This window comes from Microtus ochrogaster, unplaced genomic scaffold (genome assembly GCF_000317375.1).
Source record: "Microtus ochrogaster isolate Prairie Vole_2 unplaced genomic scaffold, MicOch1.0 UNK5, whole genome shotgun sequence".
NCBI lineage: Eukaryota > Metazoa > Chordata > Mammalia > Rodentia > Cricetidae > Microtus > Microtus ochrogaster.
In genome coordinates this window covers 15562362-15584668 of record NW_004949103.1, presented here as the reverse complement: position 1 = coordinate 15584668, position 22307 = coordinate 15562362, and positions in this window count along the sequence as shown.

The following is a 22307-nucleotide window of genomic DNA, read 5'->3' as shown; positions in this document are numbered from 1 at the left end:
CTGGCACATGCCAAGCTCCTTCTAGCTTCTCTGAGGAGCCCCAATCCCTCAGTGTCCAGAGTGACAGAGATGTTGGTTAAAACTGACAGCCAGCACATATCTCATGAAGTTGCTACAGCGATGACAGCATTTTGAAAGAACAACTCATGACTAGTCCCATATTTAAACACTGAATTTCAGAAAGATTTTATCTCAGAGAACAGTATCCATTGGCCCTGAAGGCAGTCAGCAGGGGGAGAAAGAGAGTCCCCAAGTAAGACTCAATATTGGGGTAAAAAAAGAAGAAAAACAGCGAGTTCACCAATATTGGGCACAACCAAGAGCCGCAAAAAGCTGAATCTCCCTGCCTTTTTGCCAGAATAATAGGGAATTCCTAACAAGTTTAAAGGAGAGGGTAATTTTGAATTGGAGATTGAATTAAAGATGAAAACTCCCAGCTTTACATGATGGTCCCAAGGAAGTTTTAACACTTTTTGGTAAATAGCAGCTGGGGGACTATTTACTTCAGTTAAATAAAAACAGACAAATAAGCTTTTGCAATGCTTATTTGATATAGGATATTTTGATAGAAAGTTTTATACATATGTTGTATGAGTTTACAAAGATTTTGGTCCTAGACTTACTCCCCTGTGATAAAATGCTTTTTAATGTAGTCAGCCTTGAATGCAAAGCAATAAAGTTCAAGAGTTCATTTGCACCGCAGAACTTACAACTTGCAAACCGATCGCATTACTTCTGTATTGACAGGTATTTTATGATCTTTTGCTTCTTCTCTTTCACATCCCTGGCAGCAAGGAGGTTGTATGGTTTGTCCAGGATTGTATGGCAGTGGTAAGAACATCATTAAAAGTTCAGTGAGTGTCTGTGAGAAGAATAAATGATCTGACCAATTAATCAGGAAGCCCCTAGAGTGCAAGAATTTCCTTCTTGCCCCGGAGTGTCTCCAGTAGCCCTCAGTGAGCAGAAACATCTTATAGAAATATGCTTGAGAGGAAAATCTTTCAGCATACTTAACAAATCACTCCATGAAGTAACCTCAACATCGGCCTTTGTTTTCATTTTTACCTAAATGAAGTATCTGATTTTTTTTACATTCATATAGATCAGAAAGCTGCACATTACATGTGATATATTTTAAGGATGATTTTCTACATTTGACAGTCTTTTTACACTTCTAATCGTTTTTTTTTTATATATATATACTTTGCCCTGACATTCCAGCACATCTTCACTTAGGAAACCTTACCCTTGTTTCAAAATTAACACATCTTATATTGAGCCTATTAGTTTCACATCTAAAATGTAATTAATATTTCATGGAAGAGCCATACTTAATAGTAGTTACTGTAATTGGTAACTTGACTAGGGTCTTTGTTATATTACTTTATGGTTCTAAGATCATTTAGATATCCCAGGTTTTCAGTATACAGTGCCTTCCCAGTGACAGCAAGTGCACAGTCTTTAACCAGGCTGACAAAGCCCCTTCCCCCACTCCACTTGAATGGCATTTCATTTCTTCTAAATAGGAAGCTCCTGTTCCCATCCACTTCCAATCTCTGGCATCTTCTTCTTGAGTTGTACAAACTTGACAGTTTTGATACTCATCTAACATGCCCCGTGCAGCATCTGTCTTGCTTAACTGCCCATTTGCATTTAGTACATAGTCAAGTTTTATCCACGACATTAGACATGATTTACTTCTTTTTTTTTGTCAAAATGATATTCCATCATACATGTATATTATTTTCTTTATTTTTTTTGATGTCCTGGAGAATGACTCTACAGCTCTGTCCATAATAGATGAATTATCTATCACTGAGCAAATATGTCAGCCCTTTAAAAATTTTATTTTGAAACTAGGGCTCACAAAATAGACAAAGGAGTACTTTAAATTCCAAGTCATTTACGTTGGCTGCCCAAGCAGCTGGAATTACAGAATATGAACCACCCTACCCCACAATATATTTCTTTATTCATCTGTGGTTAGACATTAAGATTGTTGTCACATTGTAATTGTGAATAACGTTGTCACATGAATGTAGGGATAATAAAGAGGAGGTGGTGGTTCACGCCTTTAATTCCAGCACTCACTTGGGAGACAGAGACAAGCTGATCTCGGAGTTCAAGGCTCTACAGAGAGAGTTCTAGGACAACCAGAGCTACACAGGGGGACTTTTACTTAAGCAACAACAACAACAACAAAATACCGAAAGCAACAATAACCAAAAAAGGCATGAATGTAGGGATGTTCACATTTCCTTGTGACCCGATTCCTATCATTTGGATAAAATCTAAAGATTTCAGGTTTTTAGTACAATGTGTGATTTTTGGGAGCAGGAATTTTCTTAATTACAAAAAGGAATTTATGTATTTCCACATAGTTCTTGTATATAACATATAGTATAATAGGTTTGAATATTTGAATATTTTATTTGACTATTCAAATAAAATAAGATTTTGTTGTAATTCATTATGAAATTGTTTATGATCTTAGGTAAGTAACAAGCCACATAAATCTATATTATAAAATTATAATTGGCATATAGCAATATCAAAACTGATTACTCACTTTGTATTTATAATATTTATGTTTTATAATGTAAAAATACCAATTCAAATTAAAGATTTTTCTGATATTTTAAACTACTTTTATATAATGGTTGTGGTATAATTTTATATGAAGAATACATAAACACATGTATGTTCAAGTATATACATGTGCATATGCATACACACAAACATACATACATACATTTTATACTTTTTTCTTTATGAAAGCAATGAATAGACTTAAGAACCATTCACATTATAGTATTAAGCATAGGAATACAGTAAATGCGTATGGAAACATGTACCTACTTTATAAGAAAAAAAATAGAGAACAAAAGTCCTCCAATTTATTGGCTATTTTTTTTTTTTTAGAATTTATGCAGCTATTCTTTTCTAAACGTAACTATTTGGTTATTTGAAGACTTTATGACAATATTGTCTATTTCCAAATTCCATAAAATCCTCAACTCTTGTTGGGAAACTCAATGATTCTTTATATAATTTCTTTCTAATGGTTCTTTTGAAAAACTTTAAATAGTGGATAGTTTCTCCAAACCATTAGACCGAAATCAGACATCTCTTCAGTCTGCATGATTTGCATGAGCTCACTTCATTTATTTCCATCAATACTTGCCCCTTCCCTCATTTCCAGTCCTATTCATTATACAACTGAGGGACATCATGAGATGACAGGCCAGAATGTGACCTGCTAGTTCAAGATACCTCTGAGCAGAAAAAGGGAGCTAGTCGGTGCCTCTCAGACTGATCTCTTCCTCTGCCCAGATGACTAAGAGTAATAGGTGTCTCCCATGATACAATCATGGAAGGATAGAAACTTCCTGTTCTAGAAGTCGGCTTTAGCAAGTGGAAGCCAGTCATCGTACAGTAAAGTTCAAGACATCATTAAATCCTAACCTGTGAAGATGAAGTGCCTTATCACCTCTGTGCGTAGAATAATAACTCATGTAGCATCTGTGGGAGAATTGACAAAAGTATTTGAGCTGTGAGAGTCTGCCATAAAACGTTTCCAGACTGGCTGTGAGATTCACTTCAATAGAAAAGCCGCTAAGTTGAACTAAACCACTGAGTGTATATCCCCATTGAACAATCACGATTGTCCTAAAATAAAACTATATATATATATATATATATATATATATATATAATTTGTTTTATGAAATGTCTATTCCTTGAAGAGACAATTCAAATAACATTAGTATGAGGATGCTCAAATTATATTCCTTAATATGCAGCTAATATAATTCTTTATATTATATCATAGTATGCACAAAATCTATTCTCAGATAAACCCCAACATGTTTTCTAGCCCTATATGCTCATACAGCACTTATTTATAATATTTACTTATATTTCACTTTGATCATTGTCTTATAGTTTAGTAGTGTGTGGGCAACTCAATATCCCAATCTGAAAGAAATTTTCTGTAATGGGCCATGCACTTGTCCTTGGCTGAATTCCCAATTAACACTGTTTCTAATAGAACTAGCATTCTAAAAGCATTATCTCCTCAGGAAAAATCCTAAATACCTTGTGTACTTGGCAAATATTCAAGATTTCAACATTAGTACTGAACTCATTCCTACCTGCCACCATTGATTTCCTGCCTTTCTATTTTGTGAGTTGACCATGACATTGTTTCAGGACTAGAGTTGCTGGCAAAGCTAGAACTTCTGCATGGTTCTGACTACTATTAGTCTCACAGTCCTCAGGATGACTAAGATACTGTGATAAAGAAGTTGTTTTGACTTAAGTTATAATGTAGTAGCTCCTTTAACATCTCTTAATAAACAATGATCAATTGATCCTAACACTAGGAACATGGCTAAATTTAAATTCACATTGACTTGCGGAGTTTAAATATATAAAGATTTATGTTGGACAAAGGACTGCTTGTTTGGTTCCCAGCTACCGGGCTAGCTAAGACCAGAAATAATCACACAGAAACTGTATTATTTAAATCACTGCTTGGCCTATTAGCTATTGCTTCTTATTGGCTAACAATTACATTTTAGTTTAACCTATATCCATTAACCTGTGAATCACCACGAGGTTATTACCTACCAGCAAAGTTTCAGCACATCTGTCTCTGGCAGCTCCATGTTATCTCTCTGACTCCACCCTTCTTTCTCCCAGCATTTAGTCTAGTCCTGCCCGCCTAGCTCTGCTCTGCCCTGCTCTGCTATAGGCTCAAAGTGGTTATTTACTCATTAATGGTAATCTCAGCATACAGAGTCAATTCCCACATCATGTTTATAGAGACTCCCTTTAGATAACCTTAACAGACTATGGAATAAGTGAGCGGTCACTAGTGGAGGTAGGTATCAGGAGAAAACAGAATGCCAGAAAATGAAAATGAGAAAAGACAAAGATAAGAGTTATCATTGTGAACAGAAACAGAGGAAGTAATCACTTTGGATGAGTGTGAGTGACATGAAATTTGGAATATAGTAGGGCTTCAAGAACCAAGAACAAACTCCATAAACATGGCAGTCAGCAATATAACAGAAACAGTAGGACCACAATCAAGAAAATTTTCTCCAGGTATAGTTAATTAAAAACTTTTCCTGTGAGCTCTAAATGGGACATTGTCATCATACCCTCCTCTCCTGCAAAGTGTAGGGATCATCAAGGAAGAGGAATCACAAAGGACTGTATAATATAGAATAGGGGACACTTGCAGTGACACAATGTTTGCTGGACAACACTGGGACCTTTTACCTGTGAACTCACAGAAACTGTGACTGGAAACACAATACTGTCAAATGATCATGCCAACCAAAATTCTTGTGTATGTGGGACATATGCCCATGAAGTCACACACCTAGCTGAGAAGTTGTAAGCAATTGTTGGTGGCAATGGAATAAAGAGTCAGTTATTTTTAGGGTTGCAACCCTGAGTAGCTATTCTTGTTCCAGTAGATGGTCATCCATCCAAATAAATACAAGTAGCACTAAGTGTGCTCAGAGTGTTAAGAAAAAAGAAAGAGCCTATAAAATTGAGAGGGAAAGGTATTTGAGATGAGATAAAGAAATAAATGGAGGAGAGGAACTGGGAATAAATTTGAACAAAACATATATACAAATAAGAAATTATCAAAAAAGGTAGAAGGAAAAGTGTTTATTTCAAAAAACAGCTGACAGCTAGCTATTCTTACAACTTTTCTGCTTTCTCTGAAATACCTAGGAGAACTAAAGTGTGATACAATAATTATATATACATACATATATATGTATATATATGGGCACTTGTGGCAATTAACACAGAGATCTATAAATAGGCAACGTGTAGAGAGAGAGAGAGACTTTGGGGGCACTCAGCACTAAATGGAATGTCTTTATCAAATCTTTACCCTCAAGACTCAGAGATCTATGATGAAGAGGAGGCAGGATGATTGTAAGAGCTGAATGTGGTAGATGAATCCAAGGAAACGCATCCTAGATACAACAGGACTTATGCACATTTGAACTCACAATGTGATGTGTTAGTAATTGTGAAAGACTCTAAGCCTTGGTGTAGGAGACTTGAAGTTGCTATTGACAAACAAGGACACTATTGGCACAGTTTTTGTATTTGTTGAAGTTTGTTTTGTTATTGAGTATGTGATCAATTTTTGAGAAGGTTCCTTGAAGTGCTGAGAAAAAGGTATATTCTTTATGTTTGGATGGAATGTTCTATAGATGTTTGTTAATCCCTTTTGAATCATAACATCTGTTATTTCCCTTATTTTTCTGTTACTTTTTTGTATGACTGATCTGTCCAGTGGTAAGAGTGGAGTGTTGAAGTCTCCCACTATTAATGTGTGGGGTTTAATATATGATTTAAGCTTTATAAGTGTTTCTTTTACACATGAGAGTGCCCTTGCATTTGGTGCATAGATGTTTAGTACTGAGATTTCCTCTTATGTATTTTTTCTGTGACTAATATGAAATGTCCATCTTTGTATCTTTTGATTGATTTTAGTTTGAAGTCTATTTCTTAAATATTAGAATAGCTACACCAGCTTGTTTCTTAGGTCCATTTGATTGGAAAATTGTTTTCCAACCCTTTACTCTAAGGCAATGTCTGTCTTTGAGATTGAGGTGTGTTTCTTGAAAGCAGCAAAGGGAAAATTCTGTTTTCATATCTAATCTGTTAGCCTGTGTCTTTTTATAGGTGCGTTGAGTCCATTTATATTAAGGGATATTAATGACCAGTGTTTGCTATCTCCTGTTAATTTAGTTTTTGTTATTAATGTTGCTATTTTGTGTGTTTTTCCCTTTGCAGTGAGATCATCAACTATCTGTGTTACATTGATGTTTTTGTGATGATGTTGATGTCCTTGGGTTGGAGTTTTACTTCTAGTACTTGTGTAGGGTTGGGTTTGTGGCTAGGTATGGGTTAAATCTGGTTTTGTCATGGAATATCTTATTTTCTCCTTCTATGGTGATTGAAAGTTTTGCTGGGCATAGTAATCTGGGCTTGCATCTGTGGTCTCTTACTGTCTGCATAACGCTTGACCATGAGCTTCTGGCTTCCATTGGCTCCAATGAGAAGTCAGGTGTAATTCTGATAGGTCTGCCTTTATATGTTACTTGGCCTTTTTCCTTTGAAGCTCCTAATATTCTTTCTTTATTCTGTATGTTTAGTGTTTTGATTATTATGTGGCAAGGGAACTATTTTCTTTGATCTAATCTATTTGGTGTTTTGTAAGCTTCTTGTATCTTCATAGGCATATCTTCTTTAGGTTGGGAAAGTTTTTTCTATGATTTTGTTAAATATATTTTCTGTGCTTTTGTGTTGAACTTCTCCTTCTTCTATCTCTTATTCTTAGGTTTGATCTTTTCATGGAATCCCATATTTCCTGTATATTTTGTGTTAAGCTTTTGTTAGATTTAATGTTTTCTTTAACTGATGAGTCTATTTCCTCTATTGTATCTTCAGCACTTGAGATTCTCTCTTCTATCTATTGTATTCTGTTGTTAATGCTTGCATTTCTAGTTCCTGGTCATTTTCTCATGGTTTCTGTTTTTATAATTCCCTCAGCTTATGTTTTCTTTATTGTCTCCATTTCAGTTTTTAAGTCTTGAATAGTTTCTTTCATATGTTTGATAGCTTTTTCTTGTTTTTCTTTAAGGTATTTGTTGATGTCTTCCAATTTTTGTTTGTTTAATCCTCAATTTTTAGAGAGAATTTTCATTTCCTCTTCAAGGGCCTCAAACATTCCCCTAAAGTTATTTTTTAAAGTTAGTTTCTTCTGCTTCATCTATATTTGTTTCTTTAAGCCTTGCTGTTGTAAGGTCACTAGTTTTTACTGGTGTCATGTTGCCTTTTGTGGTGTTTCATGTGTTCTGACATTGTCTACCCATCTTTTCCTCTGATTGGTATAGTTGGGGCTGTCTGTGTCTCCATCTGGATCCATCTTCTAGGTGCCAGTGGATCCAAGGCTCAGGTGGTTGCTCCTCATGCTGCAGTCAGTGTCATGGTTCCAGTCACCCATTCGTCACTTCGTGTTCCTGGTTGTCACTCAGCACTCCTGGGTGTTGCCCTGCTTCTGCTTCTGCTTCTGTGGAGTTCACTGTCTCAGGCCTGCTCTGGCCTAGGTCACTGGCTCAGTCCTGTTTCTGTAAATGTCCCTAGTCTGGATCCACTCCTGCTCCTGTTGAGTTCACTGACTCAAATTTGCTCTGGCCTAGGTCACTGGCTCAGTCTTGTTTCCACAAATGACCCTGGTCTGGATCTGCTCCTGCCTCCATAGAACTTGCTGTCTCTAATACTCAGTTTTTTCTTTTTTTTTATTTCCAGTAGTCTTGTAAAAATATCTAAGTTTAGCCAGGATCCACTCTCTCAGCATCCCAGCTCTCAGGAGGCAGAGGCAGGTGGATCTTTGTGAGTTCATAGTCAGCCTGATCTACAAGAGCTAGTTCCAGGACAGGCTCCAAAGCTACAGAAAAACCCTGTATCAAAAATAAAAAAAAAAATCTGGTTCTAGAGGAATGCTCTGGAACCTCAGTGATGGAGGAAAAGAGACAAGTGAATCATGGGAGTTCCTGGCCCACTAGTGTAACTGAAACAATGAACTCCAGGTTCAGTGAGAGACCTTATCTCAAAATACAAAAGTAGGCAGGGATAGGGGACAACCTATCATCATCTTCTGGTCTCCCTGCATATGCATGCATAGACTACCTCCTCAGACTCTGACAAAGTGTTACCTCATTCTTGTCATATTCTTCTGGTGAAACCCCAATAGAATGACACTTCTCCTGGGATGCTGTTCAGATGTTATAACTTCAAAAGCTTTCATCAGCATGTACTCTGCTTGCCTCACCAGTATAGTTCCTAACTCCTCACTATCTCCAGCTATACAAGACATAACTGATACCCTTCAGTGTGGGTATTCTTCCCTTGTCTTGTCATAGAATTCTGTTGGTTTGCTTTCAATACCTTCCTTTCAATTAGACATAGCCATGCCTTCTTCAGATCTCAGCTCAGAGTAGCAGGGTTTCTCCAAAAACTCGGGGATCATTTTAGTCTTTGAGTATCACTTCATAACATCTAGGATTGACCAGTAGTACATATGGTCGATTTCTACATTTGTAACCATTAACACACTAATAGCTATTTATTTCCATTCCAGAATTCAGTATCACACATGGTTTCTTTTATAATCTTTTAATTCTTTTCCTTAAGTATAGTTGGTAATGCATAGTAGATGCTTACCAAGTATTTTTAGGATGAAGTGAGATCAAATAGATGAATGACCAAATGGATGACCAAAGTGAAAGACTACCATGAAACCTTTTCAGAAATTTGTCTGCTTACTTTATAGACAACCATTGAGTACCAGACTAGTATTTGCTCTTGTTTTTCAATAGGAGAATAATGGAATCTTGGCAAATAATGTTTTTAATGGGCCCTTACTACTACTAATACACTGTAATGCTTAAGTGGATCTCAGGCATACAAAATCAGGTTAATAATAAAAGTTGGTTAGTGATAAATAACTTAAATATAATCTTTATCAGCTACTTATTTGTACATGTATTTACTTGCTTGTTTGTTTATTCACAGATTCATTAATCATCTAAATATACGACCAATATATTGAAAATCTGTGAATATGTCGAACTACCTAATAATTAGAATAATTTGTATCCTCTCAAATATCCTTGCCCTCATACACATATTACATCTATTTCTTTACAGAGGTATTTTGTAGCATATCATTTTCTGGAACTATCTTGTAATTGCTTTGTATCTCAATCTTAATATCCATTCATATTGTTGCAGGCTGAATTTCTTTGTTTTCTGTTTAATGTTCCTTTACAAAAACACACACAAATTATTTCTTCCTTTTCTTGATAGCTTCTAATCCTTTGTATTTCTTCTTCTTAAGAAGTGAACTTAAGGCATCCAGTAAACATAGCAGATATTGAGAGATTTCAAGAATACAATTATCTGTGGTAAATGTCAGTCTACATATAAAATGTGGATTCAATGGGCCAGTGGATTTCCTGTTGTCTCATAAATTTCTTTATTTCCAATACTCAAAGCAGAAACAAACTTTTTATTTTATAATCTGATTTTTAAATATTCAAACATTAAGCGACTATGTTTTCAATGAGTTTTCTTTTGAAGTAAAACAAACTTGTACTATTTATTTCTTCAACTAAGTGTCTTAGGAGTCGGAGAGATGATTCAGCAGTTATGACAGCTTCTGCTTCTGCAGAAGACACCAGTTTGGTTCCCAGTACCCATGTCAAGTGGTTTACAGCCACCTGCAATTGCAGTTCCAGGGCAGCAAAAATCTTCCAGACTCACTTATTTGAATACCCATGCAAAAAACCTACATGTACAGTTAACTAAAAATAACCCTTTAAAAAAATAATTTAGCACTTGTGAGACATCAAACATATGCTACAAGGAGATAAGCATGGTCTATATGCTGTCCTGGAGCAAGAAAAAAAAAACCATAGACACTTAATCATGTGCCTATATTTATGAAGAGATGCCCAGAATTATAGGATAAATAACAAGGAGACTTAATCTTCTTAGAAGATGAGAATGGTGTGTGGTGGTGCTTCCCATAGGAAGTTACCAAAATAATCCCAAATCAGAGCTATGCACGATTTTGCCTAAGAAGGCTGGGTGAGGAACGTGATGAAACAAGAATGGTGACTCAGAATTTGGCCTCTATGCTATCCTCTTTCATAGCTTAAATAGAATTTTGAGCCTCAAGCAAAGAATTAGAATCCTAAGCAGCCATCCTAATATTACTCCTAATTTCCTACCCCAATTCAGGGCTCCAAAAAAATATCATCAGTTTCTAGTACTGGACATATACATTGGTTTAATGGCCACAAACACATATGGTCTGTTGAAGGGACTACCTGTAAATTAAATTACAGTAGGTATGAACACTTCTAAGAATGTAGTCTCCAGTACACAGTCCAAGAAGGCAGACCATGCACGGGATTGATGCTTAAGCTTAACAAGTTAAGGAACTTCTGAAACTCTGTAATATGAGTTAAATAAAAGAATAAACACCACTGCAGAATGTTTTACTGTATTTAACGTATATTTTGGCATTTCAAATCATATATGTGCTACTTTCTCCAGGTATAATCAAGTAACTTTCATTTCCATACTGTTTTTCACTCGATATGCTAAATAATTTAAAAGCAAGTGAAGTTACTAATTAATGGAAATTTTTTCTTAACAAATGACAAAACCAACGGATAATAAACAAGACTCTTTCTATGTCTACTGCCTGCTTATTTTATCATATAAAATATGATCTAAAACTCCAAATATTAATAAATAAACCAGATGAACTGTGCTTGAGGCTAAAAGCACTGAACATGTATATGTATTTACGCATACATGTGTATTTAGGTAATCATAAATTTTTGTGTGTTCCTTTTCTGCCTTTATTTTCACATATAATATTCTTTCTTCTGACACCTTGACTTGGAAAATTTAATTTACTATGTTCTATTATAAGGCCTATGCATGGCCTTCTAATATTCTTTCTGAAAACTATTTGACAATAACAAACTTGTTCTCCTTTAATCCTTGAGACAAACAGTAACTTCTATCTATTTAATCTTGGTTTTTGACTAATAGTGCACAAAGGGTCATATTGTGAAATGAAAGCTTAACAAATGTTCTGTTTGGAATATCAATGAGTGACTTTTAATCATCCAAAAGAAAATGCCAGAATTCTTTAAAATACAAACTCATCTGGAGCAAAAGAAATTAAAGGGCATTTATTGGCAGTGCTCTGGTTTACAGCTTGTTTCAAGGCAGGGCATAGCAGCTTCAAATCTGGAAGGAGCCTGCCTTAATTTCTTTTCCTGTTATTATGAGAAATTACTCTGACAAAAGGACCTTAAGAGATAAAGGGCTTATTTTAGCTAATATCCAAGGGACAGTCCATTACAGTAGTAAAGTCAAGGCAGCTGGAGCTTGAAGTAGCTCCTCATGGTCTGTCCAAAATCTGCATCAAAGAGAAGTGGGTATGTATCTCGCTCTCCTTTTCATTGATTCTAGAACCCAGCCTATGAAGTGGTACCTCCCACATTTAGGGTGGGTATTTTCTCTTCCAGTAACCTAGCTGAGACTCTCACTGAATCATCCCTGCAAGTCCCTTACAGGTGATTCTGGATCTGCTCAGGTGACAATGGAAATTAACTGTTATTGAACCTCAGATCTCATCTCAAGGTGGAATTCACTCCTGACATACCATTCCAAAGGAAATGAGATCAGGGAAATCTGTTGTCATCTGTTTTGCAGCAAAGGAAGGCATGGACTCCACAGATTCTGACATGCTTTTAGATGCCCTCTTTACTGTACTCAGTCTCATTCCTCATAAACTGTTCATCCCAGGAAAAAAAAATATCTAGGGGCCAACCTAAAGCTAGATAAAGATGATACAGAGGAAGAAATGTGGGGTCATGTTTTGTTCTATATGCTATTTTGGTGAAGTTAGTATTATTAGAACCTTAACTATTCAGTTAGGTGACCTTAACTCTCAAACCTTCTGTTGCTGAAGAGTGAGAAATGGTTATATTCAACCAGTGCTCTGTCTACATATCAACATACCCTCTTCATCCTTCTGATAAAGATTTGTGCATACAGCAGGCAAGATGTGTTGGGAATTATCTCCTCCCTACCAGCAGTCCCACACCCCATTAGCCACAGCTAACCTGTGACTAATGAGTACTGCTGTGTAAATGGCCTTGCTCCCTCACCCTTCAGCGGGAACCATTCTGAAGCACATGTTCAACATTGATTCCCAGATCTGTGCCGCACCTTTGTGTTCCAACTGCCGATATTGTCAACGTGCCTGATGATGTGCCCTCTATAGGCATTTTCCCCTTCTCGGAATCATTTCTCCATCGAGTTTCCTGGATGCAGCTCTATAACAAAATATTTGTGCTTGAATCCTTGTGTGTTTGTCAGCTTTTCCCATTACTGTAACAAAATACCTCGGCAAACCAACCATAAAGAGTCAAAGTTTATTTTGACTCATAGTTTGAGGAGTTTTAGTCCATGGTTGGATGGAATCATAGCTTTGGGCCTGCGGCAAAGAGTAAATCCATCATGGCACGGAAAACGTGGTAGATAAAACTCCTTGCACATGGCAGTAAGGACGTAAAATAAAAAGAGAGAGAAAGATCAGGATTTTATAGTCCCCATCAAGGGCATATTCCCAATGATCTAAAACCTCTTCCTGAGATTCATCTTAAAGCTCCACCACCTCCCAGTATCACTAAAGGATAAGGACCACATATGTTATATATGGGACTTTAAAGGGCACCCCGTACCCAAATAATAACAACTTATACTAGGATCTGCCTCTGCGTGAATTGAGTAAATACAGAGATGGCGGGGGGCGGGGCTGGAGATATGAATGGTTAATTAAGGGTACTGGCTACTCCTGTGAAGGATTTGGATTCAATTCCCTGCACCTACATGGCAGCTCACAACCATCTGTCATTCTACTTTCAGTGGATCGGACACCTTCTCCTGATCTTGTGGACATGTTGTGCAGACATACATGTAGGCAAGCGTCCACATACATTAAATAGAATAATAATAACGAAAATAAGAGGAAAAGACAAAGTGAGTAGACCATTATAAATAACATGTTATAATCCATACCAGCATCCACAAAGAGAAAGTATGGTAATATATAATTCATATGCTAAAGGTTTTATTTAAGAGGATGTCAGGATTCAATGGTATGGAATTTTATGGTATGGTTTAACGTGTGAGGGATTGTTTCGAGAAGAAGGAAACGTAGGGCTCAAAGCAAGGGTAATTACAAGCACCCAGTCTCAGAAGGAAGAGACAGCATACGATATTTAAAGAGCTGAAAGTATTTAGAAGCGATTATAATAAAAGAGTGAGCATAAGGGACAGACGATAAGAAGAACTGAAGAGAAAGATGAGGGATAGGAACAAAGAGCCCTGGGATGTGAGCCAAGAGGAGGTTTTGTTTTGTTTTTTTTTCTTTCAAGGGCCATGAAGAGGAATTGTGGGAAGTTAGGCAGAGCGAGAGTGGTCCCACTCTTGCTGTTTCAAAAATGTTCCCACGGACAAAGGTGGGAGAGTGGATTGTATATGTTGAGAGGAAAGTGGAGAGCCGTTACAAGTTTATGATATGAATCCAGGCATGAAATGATATGAATCTTCACTAAGTTCATGGTAGGAGGAGCGGAAAAGAAGGGGTGGATCTCAAGGATATTGAGTGGGCCCAATCAACAGGACTGGTGGAGTAATGATAGCGGGGAAGGTGGAATTGAGGATTCCAGGTGAGTATCAATGGGACTGGAGCAGGTGATGGCTAGCCAGCCCCTGAAGTTGATAGTCACTGAGAAAAAAAGAACGGTTAAAATGTCAGAATATGCCGGGCGGTGGTGGCGCACGCCTTTAATCCCAGCACTCGGGAGGCAGAGGCAGGTGGATCTCTGTGAGTTCGAGACCAGCCTGGTCTACAAGAGCTAGTTCCAGGACAGGCTCCAAAGCCACAGAGAAACCCTGTCTCGAAAAACCAAAATAAAAAAATAAGAAAAATAAAAAAAAGTCAGAACATGAGTGTAGCTTTGAATATGTTGAAGGCCTTAAGTCCATCAGATATTCACAGAGGACTAAAGACCTGGCCTCAGAAAGGATTAAAATAGAGAAATAGAAGACCCGAAGATAGAGAAATAAAAGGCACTGTCAGATAAGAATATGATGCATGAAAACAATGCAGCCAAATATAGGTAAGGATGAAGTATAAATGCAGATGGATTAGGGATTGTCACCAGACAGGAAGCAAGCTGAGACCTCAGTTCATATCTCCAGTACTCATATAAATACAAAGTGTGCCAAGAAACATCTGTAACTCCAGGACTTGGTGGAAGGGTGGAAATTAGAGGTAAGCCCTAGAAGCTTACTGGTCAGTCAGTCAGGCTAAAATAGCAAGTTCCATATTCAATAAGAGACTGTCTCAAAAAAAAAAAGACAGAGAAGTAATTGAGAAAAATATTTCAATACCAGTTCCCTGCATCCACACATGAACTAGCTTGCCTGCTTCTACACATGCTTCACACCCAAACCCACAAAAGAGGCAAATCGGGGAAACTACAATTTGTTCATCTCATGCTGAAAAGTGGAGTGACTGGAACCTCAGGGAAAGATGCCTGCCAACATGCAGTCTAGTGCCCTCAGCATGCACGGTGTATATTGCAGACCTCCATCTCTTTATGTACCCACTTAGCTTCAGAGTCTTGCTCAAATAGGTCTATTTGGAGCATCAAGATTTTTAACTGCTGCAAAAGCTATTAAGGATCGTGTAGATATATATAATTTTGACTTAGTTGAGAGGGAGGGATCAGAGAGAATTCATTTCTCTGAAATAAGTGTCATAGTCTAGTCAGGCTATTATGATCAACTACCAAAGACTGAATGACTTATAAAAGCTGAAAATTATTTTCCATAGCTCTGGGTGTTGGAAATCCACTATCAAACTATTAGAAGGTTCAGGGCTGGTAAAGTCCCTTCATGCTCACATATCAGGAAGAGGGCTGGGAAGTTCCTTGAATGTCTTCTCATACCACTAACTGCATCAACGAGGACCCCAGACTCATGAACTAGTCCCTACCAACAACCCACTTCTAAGCAACATGTCATAGGGGATTTAAGATTTCATCATATGACTTATGTCTATGATAAAAACTTCATGGATATTAATTATTATCTCCTCTTGTTAGATGAAGAAATTGAGGCTTAAGTTTTCATTCAAATCATCAAGACTGTGTGATTTCCAGACACATCCTCATAATGACAAATCTTCATTCATATAAGTATGTGTACACACACACACACACACACAACTGTTCTTGTTCTTCTTTTACTGATACTTCACAGCTCACTTTTAAGGGGATTCCTTCAAAGTCAGCTATGAAATAGATTCCAAACTGCTGCTAATGGATTCAATTCAGTCTTTGTTGTAGTTTTTTTTTAATTTCTCCCATTCACTTACAGAGTATTTGATCTGCTTCAATTAAATTTGATTTTAATGCTGAAATTAAAACAAACGCCTCTGTCTTTGTCAGCAGAGATGAATACGCTTTCAGCAGAAACACGAAGAGGCTTTAGCATTCACGGTGATTTTTTTCTCTCGACTCCCACTTGTCTCTGCCTTTCTCTGTCTTTCTAGACAAACATACACCACACGAGAGGGAGGGGTGAGAGTAGTTACCATTATCCACTATACTTATGTTTTATAAAGTCACTGTAAGTGTGATTTTACAAGAGTAAATTCTGTGAATGAACAAGTCCTAACTGAACAGTTGCTGCTAGGGGAAGTGTAAGGGCCCAGTTAGCTTCCAATCTCATCAGCGTTAACTGATCAAGACATAATCACCTGTAAAGTCATCTTATTCAATACTACATTTTCTACAGTTTTAGGGGGTTCTATAGTGTTGGCACCAACAAAACCTAGGAGGCTGACAGTGTTCCTCTCCATGTTTGGATGTGGTTCTGAGAACCTGAGAGCTGTTGGTATGAATTCTGCCTCCCAAAGGCTTAGGAGCCTGAAGTTCTGATGGCTAAAGTTGTGGGAACTGAGAACTCTAGGAGAGAAGAGTGGAGGGAGGAAACAGGAGAAGGGGGAGAATCACCTTTTTTTTTTCTTTTGGAGGGGCTGAAGGATGACTAGAGAGCCTTGCACATGCTGGGAAATTGATCTGACTCTGAGCAACACCCTCATTCTCTGCCTTTTTAATTTTTCCCCAGGTGCCCAGCCATCTGGATACTGTCAACACCACCGAGGAAAGATTTCTGCTCATTCCACTCCCAACTTTCTTAGCCCCAACTTCCTCTGAGTAAAACCTTAGAAACACCACTTCTGTGGGCGTTAATTGTTCTGGACAGATTGATACTTAAAATTGACTGTCCTTTCCACAGACCAAAAGACCAGTGGCCTTGTTATTTATCTGGCTCATGTTTCCTCAGAAAAGCATGTCAAAGCCTTATTGCACAAAGAGTGTAAGCCTTTCACACTTCCTCACAGACTATTTTACGTGGCAAAATCACCAATAAATTACGCAAGAGTGGAAAAACGTGACATTAATAGGCAACACACAGGATAGTGCCCTAAAGTCAGTAGCCAAAACAATAAAACAAAACCTACTCTGATTTTGGTTCTACTGGGAACATTTTGTCCTGCTTTTAAGATCCAAAAGTTCTCCCTTAGCACAGGTCTATAAATGACTGGTAACCATCTCAAATATTTATTTGGGAATTCAAATAGATAGATGAAAAAGCATAAGTATGGAATATATGAATAATGAGGATTGATTTCACATGTTTACATATGTGTGTATGTGTGTTCACTTGTGTGAGTCAAATAGATGTCAATGCTATTCCAAGCACTGAGTGGTAGTTCACAGCACTGTGTCAGAAACTGTCCCATGCTTGATACACTCCTCTGAACAGACAGCATCTTCCACATGGAGAATGATCTATGATGGTAGTGCTTTCAATTTCAGTGTATGAGTTTATTAAGCATAACAAGGAAAACTAAGAGTCAAAAAATATCAAGTATCAGACAGATAGCAAGACATCATCAAGTCAGGCACTTTCAACATCTAGCAGAATTGGGAAGCCCTGCTGAAATCAACTGTCTAGAGTTCCCGACTGACTAAGAGATCCAGGCAGAAAGCTTCTCCTCGTGGATGAGCTCTTGTTCCCACTGTAGGCACTTTTACACCTTGAAAGAAACAATAGTTACCTCTGTTGGAAATGCTTTACCCTTAGCTGTTTGAAAGGGTGTCACATTTTAAATGCCTCTCTTGCTTGCTGTTTCCCTTTCTCCTTGTTACAGAACGAGAGATCCAGGCTGAGCTAGGCACGTGTTTTAGAAGGTGCCTAAAATAAACACTGGTGAGTCTGAGATGGGGTTGGGTAGGGCACTCTCAAAAACTGAAACAATAAATGAAAATTTACCAGAATAATGTGTATTTATTTTCTTCTGAAATCTCCTTAGGATGTGACCTGCTGAAAAGTTCGGGAAGCTTGGAAGCTGTTGCAACCAACATTTGAACTGCATTTTACTTTGATTAACAGTGTGCCTTGTTAACTGTCTGCCATCTTTATGCTCATTTTTATTGCCCTGTATCTCTTTCTTCAGTGCAGTGTCAAACTGACGTCTACATTCAGTGCACACCACGCCCTTGTGCAACCTAGGACTGGAAATACAGGGAGATTTTTCGCTTGAAGCATCACACTTTTGCCATAACATCAGCAAGTGACTTTGGGTTTTTCTTTGTAAGCTTTGGTTGGCAGGATGCATGAATATAGTGTCCAATCTTTAGAAAATGTGCTTCTAATCCTTCCATATGAATGTAGCCTGCAGCATTCAGAGATGTCAGTGTCACTGGAGTTCAGAAGAACACACAGGAGCCCAACAGCTAAGGAGAATTTGTCAGCCTTATATTCAATTCCCTTTTAAGAAACTGGAGAATCATGGAGTATTTATGCATGGTCTGATTGCTTTCTAGTTATCATGTTTTGCATTAAATGCCATGACTGTAATGATACCAGACAATTCTAGAGACCATGAAGGTCTGGAACATTCTCCTTCAATATTCATAGTTATCTTACTGTCTTCCAGCAGCTATATCATAATTCAGCCTCATGAAGTTGATATACTATACTGTTAAATCCTTGTTACTTAGTCAGGTTCTTTGCACCCGTAACCCACATCTTGTTGTGTAATAATTGGTTAAATCTCCATGGGAACTGGATATTCAGAACTTCGTTCTAGCACTCTCTATCCTGTAAATATTTATGGAACATGAGTGCTATGGTTCAACATTACCCTGGTCATATCTGGGGAGTTTATGACATTGTAAGTTATTAACTTCTCTGTCCCCCTCCCCAAACACTGAGGTCTTCTTCATCAGGAATAATTCACCCTCTAGTGGAAGAATTTGTGTATGGCAGCTGGGGTTCCATCTGCTAGCAACTTCAAGGCTGAAACAGTATCTACAGATTTTATTTTTTAATTATTGTATAATCCTCTGTTCTATGCTGGATTTTATTAAATATAATCCAATAGAGAAATCTCCTTAAAATGCTAATTTTCTTTCTTATGTTTATAGGCAGGAAAATGCTTAAAGTTATAAAAAGCAGTATTAACACTGACTAATAGATTTTTCTTTACACTCATCTCCATTTCTCCCTTGTTTCAAGCCAAATAGAAATTGATTGGAAAATGGTTTTGAGTATGCTTTATACAGTTAAACAATAATGGGAGATGCTTTTCCCACGTATGCTTTTTATAAACTGCACACTTATTTTTAAATCAACAATTTAGTTCCAAAGGGGAAAATGATTTGTCCAAACTGATCAGAAAACAATGATCTCACTACCAGAGAGCATTGATCACGACTGTGAGGGTATTGTGAATGTTCTCGTCCCTTCCCTGATATTGTGAGTTCCTTGTCAATTAAAATGATGAAACTGAAGAATGCCTTCAAGTTCAAAATGTCCAGAGGTGAAATAAATTGCAGAAGTTCATACAGCTATTTGTCAGCCGAGCATAAACCCGTTTGTCCTGGTTCTGCGATCTGTCACCATTCTTATAGCACAAATTTAGAGTTAGATTGACAGGGTGGTAATCTCACTTGGCTCTACAGTACGTGGCCATTGTGGATGGCATCCTTAGCCACTCTGCACATGCTTGTCTCATCTGTATGGTGAGTGAGAATGCCCATCCTACCGATGTTTTCGGAAGGATAAAATTTACTTAGCATAGGACATGAGGCAGGGTAAGTATTCAGTAGAGATTAGTAATCACTCTGATCAGTATTGTGGCAATTGGTGTTTTCCTTTGTTTTGAGACACTCTAAAACCAAGACTTCTTCTCACTCCTAGGAATAAATGAGTATGTCACTGGAGGGACATTTAAGTCTTTGATTCTTGTTCCATTACTCATAAGTATTTCGGGACGGGGAGAAAATTGCTAATCTTACCCTTCATTGTTGTACTACCATAAGGATGCTAACAGCTGTTTAAAGAGAGTATTTTGATTCTTCAGAACATATTGCATTGCCTCTATTAAGTCTGATTTGTAAAATAATTCCAGTATAATTTGGAAACTATGGCATATTAGAAGCCAAAGATTATAAAGTGCAAATGAGATTTCTTCTTCTGCTGACATCATAACAGTTTTTACAAAGCCATTATCTTCTCAGTGGAGATGGATGTCATACAGTCATTATCCTCCGATCATAACGAGGTGGGCCATTAGTGTCTCCTTTGGAGACCTTATGGTCCGAGATGTTAATGAGCCTTTGGGGAACCTTAAATCCTGGGATGGTTGGCAGGGTACTCCAGACCATAACAGAACCTTTTTTTGCAATGACAATGGATCCTGTCAATTTCTATTAAGGAACTTCTTAATTCCCCAATCATTAAGACACTGGAAGGACTTATTATACTAGCCTATAATTAAGGAAGCTTTCGGCCATAAATCCCTTCTGGGAAGCCCTTCCCTTTAGTCAATATGGCTGGTGTAAAGGGTAAGTCTCTCACAAGCGAGACTGTGGAGACAGCACATATTTTAGGAAACTCTTAGAGAGTAAGGACTCTCTCGGGTTTCATGCCAGCTCTTACAAGTTTATACGCACTCTCTTCTAAAGGCTCAAACAAGTAATGCTCCTTCATTAAAAAGTAGAGATCTCGAGCAATTGGCTGTTCTAGCTAGTATGTCTTGTCCTAATTGTCACTTGAATATTCATGTCAGGTGTGCAATGGAGAAACAAAAGCTTAGAACCCTATTACTGCCCTTAAATAATTTCTCAGATTATTATGAAGATTGAATTAACAAAAGACATGGTAATGCAAGGCAGTAAACAATGGAAAGAGGGGGAATTATGCAATGATGCTTTCCCAGTCCGTGCCAAAAAGAGAATTGTGAAATCAATGAGAAAATACACATGGAAGTAGGTGCTGAATAAACATGGCCTTATAACTTTAGAGGACGAAGACTTCAATGAGACCTGGTCACTAATGTCTCCGTTTCCCTCATTCTCAGTTAAGCAATTGCATTGGAATATCACACTAAAATTTACTAGAAGACTGTTAGATCTGTTGTGATTTTTCTATAAAGGAAAATAAAAAAATAGTTGGCGAAAGAGATAGGTGCTATAGACATATTCAGACAGGGAAACTTCCCAACCTGATTGCAAGTAAAGTTTAGTTTTCAACCAAAATTTATTGCTCCGGAAATGCAGAGAGCCAACTAGAAAGAGAAATTATGTGCTGCCATAAAAATCAAAAATGAAAGACTCCAACCCGTTGACCTTGAATGAACGGAAACTTGAAGGTCTGTACATTCTTTTTGATAATCCTGGATTTTTCATTCGACCTCAAGCAGACCTGGATTTGGCTTATTACTGAAATTTCATTGCTCAAATTTTCCCATGTAAGAACTTTTCTAATCAGAAGCTAAATTTATAGAAAATCTCCTCTGTATTGAAGAACAAGAAATAAATGTCTGCCCTGCATTTTGTGCCTTGGGAATTGGAGTTAGTTTTATTGTAGTGCTTCCAAATCAGGTCCTCAGTCCTAACAGGGGAAAGAATCACACAGAACTCTGTCTCAGAGCCAGAGCCGAGGATGAAATGAAAATGTATGAAGGAGTCTGAGCTTTGTTCTAAGTTTTAATAGGAAACTCCTGATGATCCATCACTCTTTTTCATCTTAGGTAATTAGTGCTTTGAGGACAGTGGGCAGGCAGGGTCAGTGGTATGGTTGCCTTGGACTTTCTTCATGGTTCCATGTAACTTCCTAAAGGCAGTCCATCTTTTTGGTATTTGTTTTGTTGGTAACCACTTCCTTTTTAACTATTCTGTCAGAGAAATCTTAGTCAGTGCAGAGACTTGGACCTAGAGGGGCTTCCAGGTGCCTAAGGAGAGGTCCCCAGTTAGTTCCTGGGGCAGCTGAGGTTAGGGAACCTGAAATGACCCTATCCTATAGCCATGCTGATATCTTGCATATCACCATAGAACCTTCATCTGGCGATGGATAGAGATAGAGAGAGAGACCCAGACTGGAGCACCGGACTGAGCTCCCAATGTCCCAATGAGGAGCAGAAGGAGGGAGAACATGAGCAAAGGAGTCAGGACCACAAGGGGTGCACCCACCCACTGAGACAGTGGGGCTGATCTATTGGGAGCTCACCAAGGCCAGCTGGACTG